We start from the raw sequence: 26,421 nt of genomic DNA on the forward strand, positions 1-26,421 counted from the left end.
TGCCAGATGAGATCCAAGGAGGAGAGCTTTGGAAAAACCTATTACCTGGTTTCCAGTAGTTGATGTTTCTCATAACTTAAATGTAGTTTGATCCCTTCTCAGACCCAGACCCTCTGAATATTTCAAGTATGCACCCTAATGAAAACTTGGAATTGCTTTGCGCTATTAATGCTGGAATCCTGCCTTCTTTTCTATAACGGCTCACAGAAAACGAAACTCCTAACTGCCTAGCAAAGGCATCCCACTTTGAAAATTAGCCCAGCCTGGGAGAAAGCCCCTAGCTCCTTCCTTTTGGCCTTCATCCTTCATCTGGATCAGTTTCCTTCCTTCTGTTTGGATCTTCTAGTGTCTTGACTCTCACTTGCTGTTCTTACACATTTCTTAAACTCTGTCTTACACATTTCTTAAAACTAATGCACCTGCCGGCGAAACTTCCCAAACCGGGCCTCCCAGCTCCCCCTTGCCCACACAATAACTCACACCCATCGGGTAACTCCAGAACGAAAAGGTCCTCAGGCCAGAGCTCCGGGCCCTTGGAATCACCCCACCGCCACCCCTCTTGTCCCAGCCAATCGGAAAGCTTCTGAGAGAGTTATGCAAATGAACTTTTGGCCCTAGCCAGTCAGAAGCCACAAAACCCTCCCCCCAAGTGTCCTCTTTCACCCCAGCCCCGAAGAGCTAATGGCAGGCGTCCCTGGCAACCGGCCTGCAGCCAGTTTTCTCTTAATGCAAGGCTGTAAAAAAAAAAAAAAGATTCCCGGGGGGTCACATGGGTACTAAACGGGTTGGGCCAGGCCCAGTAAAAAACCAGCAACTTCTCTGGTTGCTTCAGGCACCTTGCACCTTCCCTATCTCTATCTGGAAATGACCGAAAGCTCCCAGCAACCTTGTCCAGGACTCATTTTGCCTAATGAGAACCCTAGTAATCATCAGTTGAGTAAATGGCTTGAGTACTGGCTTAAGGCAAGGCGCCTTGGTCTCTATTTTTCTAACCAGTGTGCTAGATTCCTGTAAGAAGCCTGATCTGAGATTCTGCACCCCCTCTACTTTTTTCTAAGCTCTAACTGAGAAGCTCTTAAATGCTGAATGTTAGAATTCCTTCTTTAATCAGTAACCAGGAAATGATGCTTGGCTGGCTCGTCATCCTCCTGTAGCCCTCCCCCAGTCAATTCACAAATTACCCTTCCCGTTGCGTATCTTGGCGGCTTAGGAGAACAAGGCATCTTAAAGGCGAACAGAAATTGCTAAGCAAAGTTGTGAGCAAAAGTGAACTGGTGGAAGAAAGAGGAATGGAGAAATAAAAAGGTCTGGCTTGGGGCTGGACGGAAAGTGAGAATTTAAGGCTAGAAATCACTCCCAAGCCAAGACAAAGGAGAGTCTTGATAACACTGATACAGAACTTAGAAGCAATAGCTTCATGTAAACCGTTCTGGAAATATGACAATTGCACTCTCCCTTTAAAGGCCATGTAGTCCAACCTTGTGATTGTACTGAAATTGCTCACAACATCTCCACCAAGTGGTCACCCTTGCCTACGTTTTGTGCTTTCCATCCTCCAGTATCAGGCCAATGGTTTTAGAGCCCTTCAGAAAGCCTTGAAGCACACAGAGGCTGGCAGTTTGAGTATCGCAGTGGTCTCCCGAGTCCACTATATCACAAGTCAGTTATCTTCAGTTCTTGTAGCCATTCATGCTTTTGCTTGAGTTGCTCACTCATACCGGTCACTGTCTTTGGAAATTGTTTGGGTGTGTCTACAAGTTTCACACCTGGACTTCATTCCAAGCACCACTTTTCCTGGGACAAAAAGGGGTGGTGAAGCCACCTATTTTATTGTGAATGGTAATCTTTCCAGATCTAATTCTCCAGGCCAGATCCAATGCTCTCTTACTACCCAACAAATATAAACTTCTTAGAATGCTGCTGGACATTTAACAGGCTTATTTTAATGGTTACATTCATATGTTGCTATATATGCAACAAAACTTATGTATCCTATTACTAAGCAGAAGATATCTTTGTGGACCAAAATCTAAAACTTTCTATTACTTTTACCTAAGTAGATTTTGGATCATTACTTCAGCATGTTTCAGTAGTTTGGACCCTGAGTTTGTGCTCTAATGCACTTGGATATTTTCTACACCTTTGATAACTATTCACTGGATTCATCTAAGCCACTGGTAATGGGGACCAGTGAGTACTGCACAAATGGCAAAGTGGTATTAAACATCTGGAGAGCTCAAGCGATATCAATTCATTAATTGGTACTTTTGGCATATGATTTTTTTTAGCAAGCTACGAATCATATTAGTTGTATCAACATCCAGAAGACAGAATAAAATGAGTGAACTTGTTAAGTGTTTTACTGAGCACTCAAGGTGATGACCATCTTCCTTCCTATAGAGTAAGAGAATGTTTTTGTAGTGTTCTATACTACAAAATGCCTTGTTCTCTTAAGCGACCAAAGAGACACAACAGGAAGGGTAATTTGTGACTTGAGTGGGGGAGGGGTACAGGGGGGATGATGAGCCAGTCAATGACTGTTCCACAATATATGAAGTAGAAATAGGGGCTGGAGAGATGGCTCTGTGATTAAGAACATTTACTACTTTTCCAAAACACCCAAGTTCTGATCCTAGCATCCATATCAGGTGATTCACAATTACCTGTGACTTCTGCTCAAGAGGGATCCAATACACTCGTCTGTCCTAGGTGGACATAAAATAAAGCAGAAATAGTATCATGGTTGAAATTCTGAGTTTAGGGAGAATTCTTCTTAGAAAATGATGCATTCAATTTGAATATAACAAGTGAAAAGAAGGGCAAAACCCGTTGTAAGTTTTTTGAAAATACCAAATAGGAACTTGTACACACACACACACACACACACACACACACACACACACACACATATGCACACACTAGCAATAACTTATGAAAAAAGAGCCCATGAATTCAAAAGGGAACAAAGATATGAGTGGGCTTTGAGAGAGGAAGGAAGGACAGAAATAAAGAAATATTATACCTCTCAAAAATAAAAGAAATAAAAATTATAAAACAAAATAAAATTAATTATTGGGTTTCTTCAAATGCCAAAATCCACTAAAAAAAACAAAAACAAAACAAAACAAAACAAAACAAAAAACAGGACAAAGGATGGACCAGAATGGGGCAGCATTTGGGGTTTAAATAAATAAATAAAATGAGAATGTACATCTCTGAAATCAAATTCATGGCTTAAAAGTATGTAACATGAACTTAACATAGGAAGAAAAAAAAAGAAATTATCCGCATGTTATGTTCAAACTCTAGCATATATATTTTTTGCATTTTATTGAGATTATATTGTCATAAATGTATTGCCCAATGGACACATTCAAATGTCCTGTCAGTAAGTATCTTATAAATAATTTATTTTTCTGACTCAAATAATGAAAGAAACCAAACCTAGATACTGTAGTCTAGAGACTTCACCCATATTTTATTAGACTGTCCAGATAAAATGTATAAGCTAATCTCATAATCATGTGTAAGAAGCAGAAGTAGTATACAAAATTAAGAGGCTGAAACTGATAGTGAGTAAATTATGTAATTCTTACAGAAGTGTGACTCAAAGGACGAAATAACTATAGAAGATTTTTATAAGAATAGGAAAATAAGAAATCCTTAGGAAGACTAATAAAATGAAATTGTCAAGTTAAAGAAGCAAACTTGAATCAAAATATTCCTAGAAAGCTAAAACTAAGTAGAATCAACAAAGAACAAAGCAGGTATGGCAGGCCATTTGTTATGGTAGCGTGAAGGGTATAGACACCATAGAAGACAGAGGAGTTCATGGAAATGCATGGGTGAGTAAACAAGAAGAGGCAAAGAAAACAGTAAGGGAAGATGGAAGGCAAAGAGCATAATTTAAAGAGAAGGGGTGTCCCTGGAGAAGGGCCTCAGCAAGTGAAGTAGAAAATATAAATGGGGGGGTTGGGAGATGACTTAGCAGTTATGAGTAAGTACTATTCTTGCAGAGTCCCAGCACCCACATTGAGGGACTCACAATTGTCTGTAACTCTAGCTTCAGGCCGTCCACTGCCCTTTTCTGGACTCTGCAGGTGTCTGTATTCACAACCAATCACACACACACACACACACACACACACACAGAGAGAGAGAGAGAGAGAGAGAGAGAGAGAGAGAGAGAGAGAGAGAGAGAGAGAGAGAGGGGGAGAGAGACAGAGACAGAGACAGAGAGACAGAGAGAGAATAAATCTAAAAAGAAAAAAGTGAATGTAACAATTCTTACCTTGGAAAATGCCATTCATGTGCATGTTTAATAGACATATTGAGTATTAAATAAAAGCATTCAGAACAGTTGAAAAATGAGTTGTCTTTTTCAACTTTAAAAGAAAATAAAAACTTTGTTGTTGTTGTTTGAGTCAGAAAAATAAATTATTTATAAGATACTTACTGACAGGACATTTGAATGTGTCCATTGGGCAATACATTTATGACAATATAATCTCAATAAAATGCAAAAAATATATATGCTAGAGTTTGAACATAACATGCGGATAATTTCTTTTTTTTCTTCCTATGTTAAGTTCATGTTACATACTTTTAAGCTATGAATTTGATTTCAGAGATGTACAAATATCCAGGCAGTAAACTAAGTCAACAGAAAGGTGGTAGGGTGGGGAGACTCATTCTGTGCACAAGACACACAATAGAGCTGTAAGAAAGAATATGATTTGAGACTACATGTCACTCCAGTACAATTGATATAGTCCAAATGAACTCAGAACTCTTTACTGATAAACTCTTGCTAGCACAGCAACACCAACAGCTGAAGGAATAGAGAAGAGTTCTCATGAACACGATCATTGTAGATAGCAACCACTTGATATAAGAATAAGATTCATCATTATGGCTACTGCGGTTACAGACCAAAAGGAAATGTTATAAACCTTAACAAAATCGAGTAATACAAACAACAGAGTTGGAAGATGGAGGAATAGCAGCAGAACTAATCGAATTTTACTGTCGTCAGCCATGTCTAAAACCCAATTGAGCCAGTTTCACAAGGAAGATACTAAGATCTCAAAATTTTGAATTTTTTTTTCTCAGCTTACAAGGACCTATGGGGCTTGATGTTTTCTATAGGGAAGAATTTCTTGAGTTCATGATTCCTTTTAGTACCACTTCACTTACTACCAAAAAAATCAACTAAATTGCTTTTAACATTTTAAAAAATAGTATGAATGAGCCAAGCTTGGTGATACATTTCTTTAACCCCAGAACTCAAGAAGCAGAGGCAGGAGGCAGGAGAGGCAGGTGGATGTCTCTGAGTTCAAGCCCATCCTTGTTCACATTGAGAGCTTCAGGCCACTCCATTTACATGGTGGGATCTTATCTCACAATGAAAGCAACAATAACAAAACAACAACAACAAAAACACAATGGTGTTTCTTCAGCAGGGTGTTAGGTGCTTGTCAAATGAATATGTTCAATTTGTGAAAATGTGTCAAGCTGACACATTTGATTGATTATTTTCTGCATATATGTTATGCACGATGGTGGAAAGCCCTTCATGCCACTTCAAGGAATTTGGCAAGAATTTGACATTGGCTGGGGAGAAGAAAGTAGGCACAATTAAATAAAGCCAAGGAATGTATGATATTCCTTTTATCTTGGTCATCCTGATAAACCCCTAGATATGTAGAAGTAAAAAAATACTAAGCTTTTTGAACTGTGGAACCTTAGGGTGAGCCATCCTTCCTTTTGGGGCGGAGGTTCAAGACAGGGTTTCTCTGTGTATCCCTGGCTGTCCCGGAACTCACTCTGAAGACTAGACTGGCCTAGAACTCAGAGATCTATCTGCCTCTGACTTCCCAGTGTTGGGAGTAAAGGCTGGGCCACTGTGCTAGCATGAAGTTCAGTGGTAGAGCACCTAACTGATTTGTATAAGATTGTATGTTCAATCTTCATTACCATAGAGAGAAAATGCTGATTTTTTATTGGCTTTTGGACCTTACTGTTAAAGAGATGATATCCTTGGAGGTGATCCTCTTAAAGGAATGCTTTTCTATAACTCCCTGAAAGCTATTCTAAGTATTCATTTGGATAGCACATTTATGTACGGACCTTCATTCACCTTTGTCATTCTGTTGATTGCTTGTGATTGGAAATACTTATAAATATCTGATATTGGGTATCCTTCCTGTGATTTCTCCCCTTCTGAACCAAAAACTAAAAAAGAGTATATTGGTGGAGTTGTGACTCTTCCTGTGCCTTCATATCTCCCTTAAGTCTGATCAGAGGCCTATGTTGTCTATGTAAGTTTTTAGTTAGGTTGCACTGCCCAGATTTTCTTAGCCAATTTAGCTTACAAACATTGCACTTTATGTTAGCATTAGTCTTGAGCAGTCCACAATCCAGCTGGAACACACGATCAATTTCTTTGTCACCTAAATGATTCCACAATTACTAGAAATTTGGAAATGTATGAGTATGCCATTAATGGGTACCTTTACTTTGCTCTAATTATCATTTTGTTCCTGGAAAATATTAAACAAGGAGACACATTTTCCATTTTAAAAACTCTGAGTGCCTTGTGTAATTTAATTTGGTGCAAAGTGAGCGATTATCTTGGCCAGAATTATAAAAACGCTTATGTGTGGCATAATTTGTTCACCATTATTTGTTGTAAATATTTATCTAGTAATACATGGTACCCATAGAAATGACCCCTTGATTTCTCCTGAATGGACTCAAATGTCTTCCCAATTCTGATTTAAACTAGGTGCAAATCTAAGCGGATTGCCGAAATGATTTATGTAGTAATTGGATCTAAGTTTTAGAAAGAGCAACCTTGATTAGCTTAGCAAAAATAACTGTTAACTAAGAGGGGAAAAAATAGAATACTGTGGCCACATATTAAAGCACATCACTCTTATTTAGTCTCCTCTTTTACCAGAAGAAGGTTATCTGAATCATAGCATTTAGGACGAGGAATCTAGAATATTCCAAATTGAAGATTCTTGGGACTCTGTGTTATGTTTTAAATTAAGAAATTCGAAGCCAAGGTTTAGTGTTCGTTCATTCCATTCTCAGGGTTTTTTTTTTTTTTTTCATTTAATTCCAGGCAACGCATTCTGCTTCATTATATCAAAGTTGAAGCAAATTTGCTGCCGTTCTAACAGCCAGTTCAGCTGCTTTTATAATGTTGTTCTTGACCTACTGCTGGGACCATAACTTCCATACATTCAACCAATTGGTTCAAGTGTTTCACATTTCTTTGGACCATTTGTGCAATGATTCCCTGGCTAGAAAATAGAGTGTTTGAATCATTACTGCTTAAAGCCATGTTTAGTCAAAATTTTATTTTTTGTTTGTTTAAGTATAGGGCATTTACTTGACTCTCTTCTAAAACACCTCTATGAGTTGTATCTTCCAGACCATGAACAGTGCATTTCCCCTCCCCTTCTCTCTCCCATCCTCCATTGCTCCCTTTCTATCTTCTCTTCTCCCTTTTCTTTTTTAAAATGATTTTTTTTTCGGAGCTGAGAACTGAACCCAGGGCCTTGCACTTGCTAGGCAAACCCTCTACCACTGAGCTAAATCCCCAACCCCCTCTTCTCCCTTTTCTTTACTTCCCTTTTCTTATTATCTATTTTCTTTCCTTGTGGGGCCAGAAATTAAAATGGAGCAAATCCTTATTTTAAAAGTGTTCTCTCTTTTTAAAAAAAATTATTTATTTGTTTTATATATAAGTACACTGTCACAGCCTTCAGACACACCAGAAGAGGGCGTCAGATACCATTACAGATGGTTGTGAGCCACCATGTGGTTGCTGGTAATTGAACTCAGGACCTCTGGAAGAGCAGTCAGTGCTCTTAACCACTGAGCCACCTCTCCAGCCCAATGGAGTAATACCTAGTAGAAATATAATGTACTTTTGAGTTTCTAGTTATTTTGGAATGCTCCTCAATAGACTAAAAAAAAAAACCCAAGAAGTACAAGGAAGTCATGTTCACCTATGATATAATAAATTAAGAGAACTAAAAAAGGAGCCACTATACAAAAGATCAATTCTACATTCTTTTTTAAAAAAAGATTTTATTTATCTATATGAGTGCTCTATTTGCATGTATGCCTGCATGACAGAGAGGTTATTAGATCCCATTGTAGATGGTTGTGAACTGCCACATAGGTGCTGGGAATTGAAGTAAGGACTTCTGGGAGAGTAGCCACCAAGCAACCTCTCCAGCCCCAATCATGCATTCTTTTAAAGACCACTGTTGTATTTATTGTGCTTATCCATTTATTGGTTTCAAAATCATTTTAATAAAGTTTCGTTATGATACTCCCACAAAAAAGACCATAGAAACATCTGAGTAATTTTATGTATCAAAGTTAAGTAGAAATCCACTTCTCTAATGAATTTTCTATTTGCTTGAGGGGATGGAAGTTTCACACCCAATGTAATAAAAAAGGGTAACAAGTCTGGAGTCATAACTGTCATCCTGCCCTAGACCTCTGTAAACTATCTTTTTTGTTTGTTTGATTTTGCTTGTGTTCTCAGAAGCCAGATGTACCATTTGTAAGTGTTAATTCCCTCACCTGATAGGGTTAATGAAAGTGTGCTGGTTTGAGTAAGAATGGCCCCATAGGCTCATGTATGTGAATGCTTAGTTCTCAGGGACTGGGACTACATAGAAGGATTAGGAGGTATGGCCTTACTGGAAGAAGTGTGTGGGCCCTGGGGTTTCAGAAGCTCAAAGCAGGCCCAGTGGCTCTGTGGCCTTGGATGCCAGATGGCAGAACTCTCAGCTACTTCTCTAGTACCGTGTCAGTCTGCACACTGTCATGTCCCAAACCCACTGCCATGGTGATAATGGACTAAACTTCTGAAACTGTAAGCAAGTCCCAATTAAATGCTTTCTTTTATATAAGAGTTGCCGGGGTTGGGGATTTAGCTCAGTGGTAGAGCGCTTGCCTAGGAAGCACAAGGCCCTGGGTTCGGTCCCCAGCTCCGAAAAAGAGAAAAGAAAAAAAAAAAAAAAGAGTTGCCATGGTTGTGTCCCTTCACTGCATTAGAACCCTGACTAAGACAGTGAGACATATTTCCTATAGAATACAAAGATAATGGTAGGTAGTAAATATAAGGGGGTTGCTGGCTGTGATTGTGTGTTGTGCTAATATATACTATGATATACTGTATATAGGAACTGTAACAGAAAAGAAATACTTTTATTTTTGTAGCTTATTTATGTTTTGTAGTGTAAGACATTCCTTGGGACTTTGCATTTTTTCTAACTTGGAACTTTTGGGTGTGTGTGTGTGTCTAAATTAAATTACTTAACTTTCCTAATCTTTTTCTGATAAACCACCTTTTTCTATCCAGGCTCTGCCTTCTACAGAACCTCCAAAAACAGTTCTACCAGCTGGGACAAGAGTTCAAATTAGATCAGTGAGTGTTAACACTATACTCCTTCTTTCCTTTTCTTTCACTTTCTTTTTTATTGTTTTTTCTTCTTTTTTGATTTTTTTGTTTATTGGATATTTTTTATTTATATTTCAAATGTTGTTCCCTTTCCTGGTTTCCCATCCATAACCCCACTATGAATGGCTTTCCCATTCTTCAGTGAGGGTGTTTACCCACCCAACCACCCACCCCTTCTGGCTTCCCTGCCATGATATTCTCCTACATTGGGGGATCAAGACTTGGCAGGACCAAGGGCTTTTCCTCCCATTAGTGACAGCAAGGCCATCCTCTGCTACATATGCAGCTGGAGCCATAGGTCTGTCCATGTATACTCTTTGGGTGATGGTTTAGTGCCTGGGAGCTCTGGTTGGTTGGTATTGTTGTTCTTTGTGGGGTTGCAAGCCCCTTCAGCAATTTCAATCCTTTCTCTAACTCCTCCAATGGGGGACCCCATTCTCAGTTCAGTGGTTTGCTGCTAGCATTCACCTCTGTATTTGTCATGCTCTGGCAGAGCCTCTTTCCCCTTTCATTCCTTCCTTCCTTTCTTACTTTCTATCTTTCTTACTCTCATTAAGTCTTTTTACTGGGCCTTCAATGCAAACCCATATTTTTTATTATTGTTGTTGTTATATTTTTATTATTTTAAACAATTTTTAAATTTAAATATATTTGATTGTATTCTTCCCTTTCCCCAAGTCCTCCTCTCTCCTTCCCAAACCACCTTTAACTTTCTTCTGAATAAACAAATTAAAATCCCAATACAACAACAAAATTTCCTGTAATCAAGAAAATATATTATGATTCTCCCCCCCCCCCAAAACAAACCCAAAACATCAAACTGTAACCAAATAAAAACGATGAGTGTGGGATCCATATGTTGGCCAACTACTCTTGAACATGAGGCCTACCCTGGAGTGGTTGATATGCCCAGTGCCACTTCATTAGAGAAAACTCTCAATATTCTTAATTCATAAATCCTAAGTATACATAATATAAATGTCTATAGCAGTAAATTTTAAATCCCTCAAACTATGTTGGCTGCAGGAAAGTGGAATTTGCAGAACAAGTAATTTAGGACTTAGAAAAGGAAGTAGGGGAAGTATGTTATGCAGACATAGCGGAATAGGGCAGGGGACAGGAAAGGCACAGGAAGTGGCCAGTGCAAGGCCCCTGAAGCAAAAGTAAGCTTGGGGGAGCAAAGCAACTCAAACGGCTGGAACAGAGACTGGAGGTAGCGTTTAGGAGATGAGTTCAGATAGGCCGCTCGATAATTCCCATTGGAATTTTTAAGCTGTCTTAAAAGATTGTCATCTCACTGGGGAAAGGAAGTAGCATGTATGGAGGAAAGGCAGAGTGAAGGGAAAAGTTAGGCCAACAGTTAGGATGCAATTGCAAAAAGAACGAATCAAGTGGCTTAAAGTTGCAAGTGGCGGCCACTAGCCTTGTTCTGTGTATGTTCTGAAAGTGGGGACAATATAATTGATGGCATTTTATTTCGATGCAAGAATGCATAAAGTCAAATTTTCAAAAGAAGACAGAGTTAACGCTCAGGTGTTTTAGAGAGGTGAGGATTTTCTTTGGACCAAGTTTATTTTGAGATTTTTATTACACATCAAGAAGGGACACTATGGAGGTAATAAGATATGGCAGTCTGAACCACAGTAAAATAGTAAAGTTTGTAGGAAAATCGTTGTTTTAAAGAATTGCCCCAAACTCTAGTTTTTGTAAGATAGAATTAATTAAAAGGGTCTTGAGTATAAAAAGTGTACTGCATCATTAACAATAAATTGCCTTGGTTACCTCCCCAGGTACCAAATCTCTGTCTGTTCCTTTGAAGTCCCACAGTTTTTTCTACTTTCTGATCATCTCTCAGTTGTCTACATCAGGCTTAACACCGTCACCTGCAAAAACTGGTCTTCCTAACGTTATTGGCCACTTTCTGTTGCAAATCCACTTTTCAGTTCTCATAATGATTCACGTGGTTAGCATTTAACACTGTTTAACCAGAAATGGACTCCTTCCTTAGTTTTCGTTTCCCCATTTTTCTATTTCTTATTTGTGCTTGATGCAAAAATATGTGTCTTGCTAAACTTCACAGTGGATACCTGCAATCCCATCACTCGGGAAACTGAGGCAAAAGAATCACAAGTCCAAAGCTAGCCTGGACTACATTTAAAAAAAATACAACTGAAAGAGACAGGGCTCAGTTTTATTTCCAGTACTCAAGAGGAAGAGGCTGATGGAATTCTCTGAGTTCAAAGCCAGCTTCCTCTACACAGAGAGTTCTGAGACAGCCAGGGCTATGGAGTGAGACTGTCTCAAAACTAAAACTGAAACTAAACTAATATAAAATAAATAAGGAAGGCAGCAGGCAGGCAGGCAGGCCAGAAGAAGGGAAGGAAGGAAGGAAGGGAGGAAGGAAGGAAGGGAGGAAGGAAGGGAGGGAGGAAGGAAGGGAGGGAGGGAGGAAGGAAGGAAGGAAGGAAGGAAGGAGGGAAGGAGGGAAGGAGGGAAGGAAGGAAGGAAGGCAGAGACATAGAAATCATCTGACATGACTTTCTTCTTCATGCTTCATATCTAGGACTTGTCTCAATCTATCACCTTCAACTCCTGTGTCATTGTCTGGTATTCTGTTAATGTTATATGTAAGGCTGCTTCATTCCTTATCTTTAGATTACAGTCTTTTTTATTATTTCTTTCTTTGTCTCCTCTTTCTTTCTTTGTTTGTTTGTTTCTTTCTTTCTTTCTTTCTTCCTGGTTTTGTTTGTTTGTTTGTTTGTTTGTTTGCTCTTGGCAGGGTTTCTCTGTAACCTTGGCTGTCGTGGATGCTCACCTGCCTCTGCCTCCCTGGTGCTGGGATTCAATGCTTATACTACCACCATGCAGAGGACTTTTTAAACCATCCTATCTAAACCAAATCTCCATTAACATATTGAGGATCCCATTATCCTCTTGATAGTCCTTGCAGTATTAATCACAGTGTGTATTATCTTCACCAGTCTGTGAAATTGTTGGTTGTCCTTCCTCAAGTAGAATGTTGAAAAACAGGCACCTTGTCTTTTCTATTAATTATTCCCTACCCAATACCTTCTATATGGTCTAATACATGAGGGACTTAATAAATATCAACTAGATCAGTAGTTGCCAACCTTGCTAATGCTGAGATCCTTTAATAAGCTCCTCACGTTGTAGTGACCCCCAAGCATAAAATTTATTTTTGTTGCTACTTCATAACTGTAATTTTGCTACTGTTATGAATTTCAATGTAAATGTCTGATATATAGAATATGAGATATATGATCCCTGAACTAGATGCATGAGCTATTTCTGTATCAAGTATAGCTTGATGCTGATAAACAAATATATCATATATCAAGAATTATTTCACTCCGATGTCTCCATAGCAACTATGAGATGATTTTGTAGTTTTTTCTCTTGTAATCAGTTGGAATGGAAAATTATATTAATAGGCTTTGTAGTATTCAACTACTCCTAATATGTAGAGGAAAAATTGTTTGTTAGGGATTGTGCCTTTAATACATTGGCAGACTCTCTTTTTCGAACATGTGATATGGATGCAAAAGCCTCATAGAAAGGCTCTAAGACACACTGCACACTGATGAATATTGATTTGAACATCATATATATATTTCCACCAACACATTAAAACTTCAACTCTTTGACCATAAAAAAAAAACCAACAACATAGGAATTCTGGGAATTTGCAAATTTTGGTTTGCAGCCTCATTTTAGGGTGGGCTTCTAACCACATGTTGTTAATAGTAAGAGAAACTGGAGGAAAATTGACCTGAGAGTTCAGGCAAGATAGGCATCTTTTACATTTTCTTCTGTTCCTGTCCTATTTCTATAGCAGCAACAGGTCACTCTAGCAGCAGACTGTGAGACCAGTCTACACTTTTTTTTTCTTACTCTCAGAACCAGCGTCATGGTGTCTACTAAGATGTAGCAGCTAGGACTGGAGAGATGACTCAGCGGTTAAGAGCACCGACTGCTCTTCCAGAGGTCCTGAGTTCAAATCCCAGCAACCACATGGTGGCTCACAACCATCTGTAATGGGATCTGATGCCCTCTTCTGGTGTGTCTGAAGACAGCTACAGTGTACTCATATATAATAAATAAATAAATCTTTTTAAAAAAAAAGATGTAGCAGCTACAGTAGTGACTTTCTGCGGAAGTCTGAGAGTTGGAAAAGGCATGCCTGTGACTAAAATGTGAGCATTAGGTTTGTGAGGCCTCTGGTGTAGGCTCTTAGGTTTTGCTAACACCAACCTCTTCCTTTTTGCTTCCCTGATGGGGAGTGCTGTCTGCTTCATATACCTATTATGCCCACATTATTCCCAACAGCCCCCTCTTTATTAATTCAGCACCTCAGTTCTAGACATTAAATTTTTCTGTGAGAAGTTTTTCTCTCTGAGACGGACGCTTAGTGATACACTAATCTTCGTTATTACGCTAATAATTGGTTTTAAAAAACGTTTTCTTCCAAAAGAGAAAATTCATTTTGTCCATAGAGCTAGGTCATTTTTTAAAATGTTCTAATATTTACTTCTAATTCTTTAAAGTTCTCTGTATGTTGAGCATTCTTAATCTCATATAGATATTGGTTCTTGTTAACCCCTTTTCTTGCTTTCTACACTGTACTTTGGTCTGTTTTTCTAAGGAAGAAACTAAATTGATTTCCATGAATTCTGTATTACTATGATTTTATCTATATAATAAATTGATTCTTCCTTTCTGTTTTCTTTGCTGATTTTTGACTCCATGGGCAAGTTATCTATTTGTTCCCATCTTCATATTTAGCCAAGAAGGATGTTTAAAGATATACCATTTTCTCTGATGATTGCTTTAGCTGTTTTAATAATTCTTCACTACACAGATTGTATTCATTACTTTTTATATATTCTTTGGGTTAACAGTTCCTTTGGTGTTTTAGAAGTCTTATAGTCTTCTGTTGGCCACAGTTTTGTTCTCCAAACGTTCAGTCAACTGCTTTAGTCAGCTATGGATGGAAAACATGCTAATTGAAAACATTTCCACCATATTAATGTATGCCATTCTGATCAGCTTCATGAAACCTTATGCCTTCCTGTCCATTCCTCCTGGGCTGGGATGCATCCGTTATCCATACTGTGACTAACCTCTCTTTTATTCACTAATTAATCAGCTATCTTAGTTATCAGATGAAAGGGTGTTTCAGTTCCTGTATTTAGCAATGAGCCAGTCTGCAAGTTAGTGAGTACTCATGCTTGCGGCAACTTGATTGCAGTATGCTGTTCTATTTTATTATTTCTTGTTGCAGTTAATCTTATTGCACTAATTTATAAATTAAAGTTTATCCTAGTTGCATATGCATAGAAAAATGCAGTATATAGAGAGTTCAGAAAAATGAAGTATATTGAGGTTTTAGGCATCCACTGTGGGTCTTAGAACACTTTTCCCAGATGAAAGGTGTGGTTGTAATAAAAGTAGACTCAATTTGTTTGTTATTAACAGGTTTTTTATCATATTGCAGTCATAAAATATATACTTCATGTTTTTTTCATTTATTAACATTTTCTTTGCTTATGTTTTATCCCTCATTTCTAATTCCATATTCATTTGACTGAACCTAAGACATATTGTAATGTCTCTGGAATGGGCCATAATATGAATAATTAGTGACATCTCACAGTTAAAATTGGCAACACTTTCACTTTCGTATTGCAACGTAAGTTTATTTAGATCCTACAATCTGATGGCAGCTGAATTGGTAAGTGTGTTGTATGTAAATATTCCAAGCACACAATGTACCTCACTGTTTCTATTGAAATAATGGGAGAGAGTGCTGGCATTGCTGTACGTCTCCCACTGGATTATTAATACTATACATTGAAGTGTAGACGATATGCTGGCCTTGAAGACACACTTCCAAAAAACTTCTTTAAGACTTTTTCTCATAAGGCCACCAGGCTCATCCTGTGAGCTCATGATTTAATTAAATACCAAAGGTACCATTGCCAAAACTATCACTTTAGCTATTATGATTTCAGCACAGGCAATTTGATGGGAGAGAACACAATGACTCAGCTCATATCAATGGAGATTCATATTTTTTAAAGATTTATTCATTTATTATATATAAGTACACTGTAGCTGTCTTCAGACACACCAGAAGAGGGCATCAGATCTCATTACAGATGGTTGTGAGCCACCATGTGGTTGCTGGGATTTGAACTCAGGACCTCTGGAAGAGCAGTCAGGTGCTCTTAACCGCTGAGCCATCTCTCCAGCCTGGAGATTCATGTTTTATCATTTAAAACACTCTTTACCATCTTTTTTTTTCCATGTGGAGAGGTTTAATGAGAGAAGGAGAGGAGAGGAGAGGAAAGGCGGCCAGCCATGGGCACGTGGGCAGGGGGCAAGAACAGAGAAGAACAAAGAGTAAGAGGGGGGTAAGAGACTCTTTACCATCTTAATGGTTTTGTGTTTTGTTTTGTTTTAACCTAGGATTAGCAGATTTTAATCTTGATGACCTTTTGCCACTTTATTTCCATTCCTCTGTAATGCTTTGGATCATTAATTTAAATTTACACTTTATTTTTTGGCAATTGGCTTTTGTCAGATCCCACATTCCCGGAGTCTGTTACTTTATGCTATCACCTGGTCTTCCTATTCAGCTGAATCCTTTCATCAGATGAGTTTTCCTAGTTCAAATATATGTGTGTATATACATATACATATGTATGTATAAATAAGTGTATGTATGTGTATGTGTATATGTAGAAGTAAAAACTCACCTGTCTCTGCTTCCCAAGTGCTGGGATTAATGGTGTGCCCCAACACATCCCATTGTTCTTTTATATTTGAACTGAGAACGGGACCCCCGTTGAAGGAATCAGAGAAGGTACTGAAAGAGCTTGAAGGGGCTTGAGACCCCATATGAACAACAATGCCAACCAACCAGAGCTTCCAGGGACTAAGCCACTACCCAAAGACTATACGCGGGTGACCCTGAGCTCCAACTGCATAGGTAGCAATGAATAGCCTAGTAAAAGCACCAGTGGAAGGGGAAGCCCTTGGTCCTGCCAAGACTGAACCCCCAGTGAATGTGATTGTTGGGGGGAGGGTGGTAATGGGGGGCAGGATGGGGAGGGGAACACCCATATAGAAGGGGAGTGGGAAGGGTTAGGGGGATGTTGGTCTGGAAACCGGGAAAGGGAATAACAATTGAAATGTAAATAAGAAACATCCAATTTAATAAGGATGGAGAAAAACAAACAAACAAAAAACACTTTTTAAAGGAAATACAGACAACATCTCAGCTGGCTGTAACATAGCAGGTCCCACTTTCCTTGCGAAGTCTGAAAGTATAGCATGTACACTGGTCATGTGTTCTGCAGTGCAGCCCAGAGGCTCCCAGAATTGCTCCAGGTTTGTTTCGTGGCTGTCTCTAAGGTTGAATGAAGTCACTAAGGTGAGTAACTTCAGTGGTAGGTTATGTTTCCCAAGTTTCCTCAGCTTTCCCCTTGAACTGGCATACCTTTGAAAGCCACAGATTCATGTGCTCCTCTATTCCAAAGAGTTTCCTTTAACTGAGTCACTGAATGTTTTCTACTTTAGGCATTTTTTTCTCCTCAGTTCACTAACATTCCTCTATCTCTCTTCTCTTTCCTTTTTATGTTCTTTGTTTGCTCAATCAATAGTACACACTTCCCAAATCATTTCCAGAGTTCTTGCTTCTTTTTTAAATTTACATTTCAAATGTTAACCCCTTTCCCAGTTTCTCCTCTGCAAAGCCCCTATCCATCCCCCTTTACCCTGCTTTTATGAGGACGCTCCCCCACCCACCCACCCACTCCCATCTCACCACCCTGGCATTTCCCTACACTGGAGGGTCAAGCCTTCACAGGACCAAGGGCCTCTCTTCCCATTGATGCCAGATAAGGTCTCTTTAGCTCCTTCAGTCCTTCCCCTAACTCCTCCATTGGGACCCTGTGATCAGGAGCAATTCTGGTTAAAATTTTGGAGATGGGTGGGTGGCCCCACCCCTCAGTGGAGGGGAGTGCACACCTAACCTCTGGATATGGTCTCTACAGGTTCTTCCTCCCCTTTGTGGGGTATTTCAGCTAATGTCATCCCCGTGGGGTCCTGGGAGTCTCTTGCTTTCCTGGCATCTGGGACTTTTTGGTTGGTCCCCCCAGTTCTCCATCCCCCAATGCTACACACATTTATTCAACTTCCTGACCCTCTGTAATCTTCTCCATCTCCTCTCATACCTGATTCTACCCCTATTCTTCCCTACCCCTACCCGCTTCCTCTCAAGTCCCTTTCACCCTCTACTTCCTTTGATTATTTTGTTCCTCCTTCTAAGTAGGATTGAACCATCCACTCTTTGATCTTCCTTCCTCTTGAGCTTCATGTGATCCATGAGTTGTATCTTGGGTACTCCAAGCTCTATGCCTAATATCCACTTATCAGTGAGTGCATACCATGTGTGTTCCTTTGTGACTAGGTTACCTCACTCAGGATCATATTTTCTAGACTCATCCATTTGCCTGCGAATTTCATGAAGTCATCGTTTTTGATAGCTAGTAGTACTCCATTGTGTAGATGTACCACATTTTCTGTATCCATTCCTCTGTTGAAGGGCATCTGGGTTCTTTCTAGCTTCTGGCTGGAAATAAATAAGGTTGCTATGAACATAGTGGAGCATGTGTCCTTATTACATGTTGGAGCATCTTTTGGGTATATGCCCAGGAGAGGTATAGCTGGGTCCTCAGGTCGTGCAATGTCCAATTTTCTGAGGAACCTCCAGACTGATTTCCAGAATGGTTGTACCAGCTTGCAATCCCACCAACAATGGAAGAGTATTTCTTTTTCTCCACATCCTTTCCAGCATCTGCTGTCACCGAGTTCTTGCGTTTAATGTAGGAATATCTATTGTAGTTTTTGTTTTTCAACTCAGCAGTGTTTTAAATTCTTCTCGACTTCTCTGTCTTTCTGTGTCTCTCACTGTTGCTCTCTCTGACTGTCATTGTCTCTGTCTGTCTCTGTCTGTCTCTGTCTGTCTGTCTGTCTGTCTGTCTGTCTCTCTCTCTCTCTCTCTCTCTCTCTGTGTGTCTGTGTGTGTGTGTGTGTGTGTGTGTTCTGTCTTCATGTGTAACTATCATATTGCCCGAGGACGTCTAAAGAGGGCTTCAGATCCTCCCAGAACTGGAGAATAACAAGTCCTTCTAACTGCTGAGCCATTTCTCCAGCTCACAAGAATAATTAACACTTTTTTTTTCCTGAAACATCCCTGGCTGGCCTGAAATTCACTAGACCAGGGTGCCTTCGAACTCAGCTTCAGTTTTTAACACTCCAAAATACTTTTTTTAAAAAGTTTTTTTTTAAATCATGGAAAAGATGTCAACATTTGCTAAAATGTATATGTGGACATATACAGCCACCAAACTAGATAAGATGGATGAAGCAAAGAAGTGCAGGCTGACAGGAACCGGATGTAGATCTCGCCTGAGACACAGCCAGAATATCGCAAATACATAGGCGAATGCCAGCAGCAAACCACTGAACTGAGAACGGGACCCCCGTTGAAGGAATCAGAGAAAGAACTGAAAGAGCTTGAAGGGGTTCGAGACCCCATATGAACAACAATGCCAACCAACCAGAGCTTCCAGGGACTAAGTCACTACCTAAAGACTATACATGGACTGACCCTGGACTCTGACCCCATAGGTAGCAATGAATAGCCTAGTAAGGACACCAGTGGAAGGGGAAGCCCTTGGTCCTGCCAAGACTGAACCCCCAGTGAACAGGATTGTTGGGGGGAGGGTGGTAATGGGGGGAGGATGGGGAGGGGAAGCCCATACAGAAGGGGAGTGGGAGGGGTTAGGTGGATGTTGGCCCGGAAACCGGGAAGGGGAATAACAATCGAAATGTAAATAAGAAATACTCAAGTTAATAAAGATGAAACAAAATGTATATGTGGGTACTTAGGTAGTTTTATCATCATTTTGTTTTGTTTCATTTGTTGGTGGTTCCTTTTGTGTTTCTTTTCTTTGTTTCCTTCTGCTTTCTTTTTCAAGGCAGGGTCTCACTGTGTATCCCTGGCTGTCCTGGAACTCACTATGTAGATCAGGCTGGCCTCGAACTCAGAGACGTGGGTGCCTCTCTGTCTCCAGTGCTGGGATTAAAGGTTTGCATCACCACCACAAGGTGAAGTTCTGTGTGCTTTAAAGTAGACTTCATTTTTCCAAGCAATGTCAGAGTCTTAGCACTACTGGGTAAGAAGTACAGTTTCCAGACAAAACTGTGTCCCCATACTCTGCACCTTTTCTCTTGCTAGAAACATTTCTGATTGTTGTGGCACATCTGTTACAATCACTGGATTTACAGTGACAATCATTACAACCCAGTCTACTGTGAACATTGCAAGTATGGTTTGGATTTCTCTGTTTGTTTTTGTTATTAGCCATATTTCCTGAATTCTGCAAGAACACCTTCATCTCTTTCTTGCATCTTATCGGCACTATCTTTCTTGAAGTCCTTTTTGATTCCATTTTGCAATCTTTCCATGTGATTTATTTATATTGTGTATTTCTTTTTAATTGAGGCCAGCTGCATTTTCCATTTGTTCATTAATGGCGCCTATCTGCCCTAATTTTTCATCTAACTCATTGTGAAACTTCACTGGCTCAAATCTCAAACTCTTTTTTTTCCCTCCATCTTTATTAAATCGGATATTTCTTATTTACATTACAATTATTATTTCCTTTCCCGGTTTCCAGAACAACATCCCCCTAACCCCTCTCCCTCCCCTTCTATATGGGTGTTCCCCTCCCCATCCTGCCCCCCCATTACCACCCTCCCCCAACAATCCTGTTCACTGGGAGTTCAGTCTTGGCAGGACCAAGGGCTTCCCCTTCCACTGGTGCTCTCACTAGGCTATTCATTGCTACCTATGAGGTTGGAGCCAGGGTCAGGGTCAGTCCATGTATAGTCTTTGGGTAGTGGCTTAGTCCCTGGAAGCTCTGGTTGGTTGGCATTGTTGTTCATATAGGGTCTCGAGCCCCTTCAAGCTCTTCCAGTCCTTTCTCTGATTCCTTCAATGGGGGTCCCGTTCACAGTTCAGTGGTTTGCTGCTGGCATTCGCCTCTGTATTTCCTGTATTCTGGTTGTATCTCTCAGGAGAGATCTACATCCGGTTCCTTTCATTCTGCACTTCTTTGTTTCATCCATCTTGTCTAATTGGGTGGCTGTATATGTATGGACCACATGTGGGGCAGGCTCTGAATGGGTGTTCCTTCAGTCTCCATTCTAAACTTTGCCTCCCTATCCCCTCCCAAGGGTATTCTTGTTCCCCTTTTAAAGAAGGAGTGAAACATTTGCATTTTGGTCATCCTTCTTGAGTTTCATGTCTTCTGTACATTTAAGGTAATTCGAGCATTTGGGCTAATATCCACTTACTAGTGAGTATATACCATGTGTGTTTTTCTGTGATTGGGTTACCTCACTCAGGATGATACTTTCCAGTTCCATCCATTTGCCTATGAATTTCATAAAGTCATTGTTTTTGATAACTGAGTAATATTCCATTGTGTAGATGTACCACATTTTCTGTATCCATTCCTCTGTTGAAGGGCATCTTTCCAGCTTCTGGCTATTATAAATAAGTCTGCTATGAACATAGTGGAGCATGTGTCTTTGTTATATGTTGGGGCATCTTTTGGGTATATGCTCAAGAGAGGGATAGCTGGGGTCTCAGGTATTTCAATATCCAATTTTCTGCGGAACCGGGAGACCAATTTCCAGAATGGTTGTACCAGTCTGCAATCCCACCAACAATGGAGGAGTGTTCCTCTTTCTCTACATCCTCGCCAGCATCTGCTGTCACCTGAGTTTTTGATCTTAGCCATTCTGACTGTTGTTAGGTGGAATCTCAGGGTTGTTTTGATTTGCATTTCCTTTATGACAACAGATGTTGAACATTTCTTTAGGTGCTTCTCAGCCATTACGAATTCCTAAGCTGTGAATTCTTTGTTCAACTCTGTACCCCATTTTTAATAGGGTTATTTGCCTCCCTGCAGTCAAACTTTGTGGGTTCTTTGTATATTTTGGATATGAGCCTTCTACCAGTTGTAGGATTGGTAAAGATCTCTTCCCAATCTGTTGGTTGCCGTTTTGTCCCAACAACAGTGTCCTTTGCCTTACAGAAGCTTTGCAGTTTTATGAGATCCCATTTGTGAATTCTTGATCTTAGAGCATAAGCCATTGGTGTTTTGTTCAGGAAATTTTCTCCAGTGTACATGTGTTCGAGATTCTTCCCCACTTTTTCTTCTATTAGTTTGAGTGTATCTGGTTTGATGTGGAGGTCCTTGATACTTTTGGACTTAAGGTTTGCACACGGTGATAAGAATGGATCTATCTGCATTCTTCTACATGCTGACCTCCAGTTGAACCAGCACCATTTATTGAAAATGCTATCTTTTTTCCATTGGATGGTTTTGGCTCCTTTGTCAAAAATCAAGTGACCATAGGTGTGTGGGTTCATTTCTGGGTCTTCAATTCTATTCCACTGGTCTATCTGCCTGTCTCTGTACCAATATCATACAGTTTTTATCACTATTGCTCTGTAATACTGCTTGAGTTCAGGGGTAGTGATTCCCCCGGAAGTCCTTTTATTGTTGAGGATATTTTTAGTTATCCTGGGTTTTTTGTTATTCCAGATGAATTTGGAAATTTTTCTGTCTAACTCTATGAAGAATTGGATTGGAATTTTGATACGTATTGCATTGAATCTGTAGATCGCTTTTGGTAAGATGGCCATTTTTACTATATTAATCCTGCCAATCTATGAGCATGGGAGGTTTTCCCATCTTCTGAGATCTTCTTCAATTTCTTTCTTCAGAGGCTTAAAGTTCTTATACAGATCTTTCACTTGCTTGGTTAAAGTCACACCAACGTATTATATATTATTTGGGACTATTATGAAGGGTGTCATTTCCCTACTTTCTTTCTCGGCCTGTTTCTCTTTTGTGTAGAGGAAGGCTACTGATTTATTTTAGTTAATTTTATACCCAGCCACTTCTCTGAGGGTGTTTATCAGGTTTAATAGTTCTCTGGTAGAACTTTTGGGATCACTTAAAAATACTATCATATCATCTGCAAATAGTGATATTTTGACTTTTTCCTTTCCAATCTGTATATCTTTGATCTCCTTTTGTTGTCTGATTGCTCTGGCTAGGACTTTGAGAACTATATTGAATAAGTAAGGAGAGAGTGGGCAGCCTTGTCTAATCGCTGATTTTAGTGGGATTGCTTCAAGTTTCTCTCCATTTAGTTTGATATTAGCTACTGGTTTGCTGTATATGGCTTTTACTATGTTTAGGTATGGGCCTTGAATTCCTGTACTTTCCAGGACTTTTATCATGAAGGGGTGTTGAATTTTGTCCAATGCTTTCTCAGCATCTAATGAAATAATCATGTGGTTTTTATCATTCAGTTTGTTTATATAGTGGATCACGTTGATGGTTTTCTGTACATTAAACCATCCCTGCATCCCTGGGATGAAGCCTACTTGATAATGATGGATGATTATTTTGATGTGCTCTTGGATTCGGTTTGCCAGAATTTTATTGAGTATTGTTGTGTCGATATTCATAAGGGAAATTGATATGAAGTTCTCTTTCTTTGTTGGGTCTTTGTGTGGTTTAGGTATAAGAGTAATTGTGGCTTCATGGAAGGAATTCAGTAGTGCTCCCTCTGTTTCAATTTTGTGGACTAGTTTGGACAGTATTGGTATGAGGTCTTCTATGAAGGTCTGATAGAATTCTGCACTGAACCTGTCTGGACCTGAGCTCTTTTTGGTTGGGAGACTTTTAATGACTGCTTCTATTTCTTTAGGAGTTATGGGGTTGTTTAAATGGTTTATCTCTTCCTGATTTAACTTTGGTACCTGGTATCTGTCTAGGAAATTGTCCATTTCCTCCAGATTTTCAATTTTTGTTGAATATAGGCTTTTGTAGTAGGATCTGATGATTTTTGAATTTCCTCTGATTCTGTTGTTATGTCTCCCTTTTCATTTCTGATTTTGTTAATTTGGACACACTCTCTGTGTCCTCTGGTTAGTCTGGCTAAGGGTTTATCTATCTTGTTGATTTTCTCAAAGAACCAGCTTTTGTTTCTGTTGATTCTTTGTATAGTTCTTTTTGTTTCTACTTGGTTGATTTCAGCTCTGAGTTTGATTTTTTCCTGCCTTCTACTCCTCCTGGGTATATTTGCTTCTTTTTGTTCCAGAGCTTTTAGATGTGCTGTCAAGCTGCTGATATATGCTCTCTCCTATTTCTTTCTGCAGGCACTCAGAGCTATGGATTTTCCTCTTACCACAGCTTTCATTGTGTCCCATAAGTTTGGGTATATTGTACCTTTATTTTCATTAAATTATTTTTTTTCTTTTTTTGGAGCTGGGGACCGAAGCCAGGGACTTGCGCTTGCTAGGCAAGCTCTCTACCACTGAGCTAAATCCCCAACCCTATTTTCATTAAGTTCTAAGAAGTCTTTAATTTCTTTCTTCATTTCTTCCTTAACCAACTTATCATTGAGTAGAGCATTGTTCAACTTCCATGGATATGTGGGCGTTCTTTCCTTATTTCTATTGAAGACCAGCTTTAGCCCGTGGTGGTATGATAGGATGCATGGGATTATTTCTCTCTTCCTGTATCTCTTGAGTCCTGTTTTATGACTGATTCTATGGTCAATTTTGGAGAATGTACCATGAGGTGGTGAGAAGAAGGTTTTAGGATAGAATATTCTATAAATAGCTGTTAAGTCCATTTGGTTCATAACTTCTTTTAGTCTGTCTATGTCTCTGTTTAATTTCTGTTTCCATGATCTGTCCATTGATGAGTGTGTGGTATTGAAATCTCCTACTATTATTGTGTGAGGTGCAATGTGTGCTTTGAGCTTTAGTAAGGTTTCTTTTATGTATGTAGGTGCCCTTGTATTTGGAGCATAGATATTTAGGATTAAGAGTTCATCTTGGTGGATTTTTCCTTTGATGAATATGAAGTGTCCTTCCTTATATTTTTTTGATGACTTTTGGTTAAAAATCTATTTTATTCAATATTAGAATGGCTACTCCAGCTTGCTTCTTCAGACCATTTGCTTGGAAAGTTGTTTTCCAGCCTTTAATTCTGAGATAGTTTCGGTCTTTATCTCTGAGGTGTGTTACCTGTAGGCAGCAAAATGCTGGATCCTCATTGTGTATCCAGCTTGTTAATCTGTGTCTTTTTATTGGGGAATTGAATCCATTGATGTTGAGAGATATTAAGGAACAGTGATTGTTGTTTCCTGTTATTTTCATATTTGGAGGTGAGATTATGTTTGTGTGCTTGTCTTCTCTTTGTTTTGTTGCAAAACGATTAGTTTCTTGCTTTGTCTAGGGTATAGCTTGCCTCCTTGTGTTGGGCTTTACCATTTATTATCCTTTGCAGGGATGGATTTGTAAAAAGATATTGTGTAAATTTGGTTTTGTTATGGAATATTTTGGTTTCTCCCTCGATCTTAATTGAGAGTTTTGCTGGATACAGTAACCTGTGCTGGAATTTGTGTTCTCTTGGGGTCTGTATGACTTCTGTCCAGGATCTTCTGGCTTTCATATTCTCTGGTGAGAAGTCTGGTGTAATTCTGATAGGTCTGCCTTTATATGTTACTTGACCTTTTTCCCTTACTGCTTTTAATATTCTTTCTTTGTTTTGTGCATTTGGTGTTTTGACTATTATGTGACAGGAGGAGCTTCTTTTCTGGTCCAATCTATTTGGAGTTCTGTAGGCTTCTTATATGCTTATGGGTATCTCTTTCTTTAGGTTAGGGAAGTTTTCTTCTATGATTTTGTTGAAGATATTTACTGGTCCTTTGAGCTGGGAGTCTTCACTCTCTTCTATACCTATTTATCCTTAGGTTTGATCTTCTCATTGAGTCCTGGATTTCCTGTATGTTTTGGACCAGTAGCTTTTTCTGCTTTACATTATCTTTGACAGTTGAGTCGATGATTTCTATGGAATCTTCTGTTCCTGAGATTCTCTCTTCCATCTCTTGTATTCTGTTGGTGATGCTTGTATCTACGGCTCCTTGTCTCTCCCTTTGGTTTTTGATATCCAGGGTTGTCTCCCTTTGTGCGTTCTTTACTGCTTCTATTTCCATTTTTAATTTGTACACCTGTTTGTGTTTTCTTGTAATTCTTTCAGGGATTTTTGTGTTTCCTCTCTATAGGCTTCTGTTCATTTATTTGTATTTTCGTGCATTTCTCTAAGGGATTTCTTTATGTCTTTCTTGATGTCCTCCATCATCATGATCAATTGTGATTTTAAATCTAGGTCTTCCTTCTCTGGTGTGTTTGGATATTCAGTGTTTGGTTTGATGGGACAATTGGGCTCCGATGATGCCATGCTGTCTTGGTCTCTGTTGCTTGGTTTCTTGTGCTTGCCTCCCGCCATCAGGTTGTCTCTGGTGTTACCTTGTTCTGCTATTTCTGACAGTGGCTAGACTGTCCTATAGGCCTGTGTGTCAGGAGTGCTGTAGAACTCTTTTCCTGTTTTCTTTCAGCCAGTTATGGGGACAGAGTGTTCTGCTTTTAGCTGAGTAGTCACTCCTGTCTACTGGTCTTCAGCTCTTCCTGTGGGAGTGTGTCCTGAGTCCACCAGGCAGGTCACTTGGAGCAGATAAGTTGTTCTTTGGGCTGCGTTTCAGCTCTCCATGAGCGCAGCAACCAGAAGGGCCTGTGCCGCCTCCTCCGGGGTCCCTATGCCCCAAATCTCAAACTCTTAAGTCACAGACATGGCTCAGTGAGTAAATCTACCTGCCACCAAGCCAAATGACCTGAGTTCAATCGCTAGGACCCACATGGTGGAAAGAGAGAACTGACTCCAAGATGCTGTTCACTGACCTCTGTC

General features: G+C 39.5%; 1 long non-coding RNA gene across 2 annotated transcripts in view; it reads left to right on the forward strand.

Moving 5' to 3' along the window:
* The window catches only part of LOC120099251 (uncharacterized), a 92,199-nt gene that overhangs the window by 7,860 nt on the left and 57,918 nt on the right, over positions 1–26,421 (forward strand). Inside the window, exon 2 of one of the 2 annotated variants that reach the window (XR_010061651.1) lies at positions 9,392–9,457. This is a non-coding gene — a long non-coding RNA (uncharacterized LOC120099251). Of the gene's footprint in view, positions 1–2,474; positions 9,458–26,421 lie in introns of those variants that run through there. The other variant, XR_005498321.2, reaches the window with a different exon arrangement.

Source organism: Rattus norvegicus, chromosome X, assembly GCF_036323735.1.
Source record: "Rattus norvegicus strain BN/NHsdMcwi chromosome X, GRCr8, whole genome shotgun sequence".
In the NCBI taxonomy this organism is placed as follows: Eukaryota; Metazoa; Chordata; class Mammalia; order Rodentia; family Muridae; genus Rattus; species Rattus norvegicus.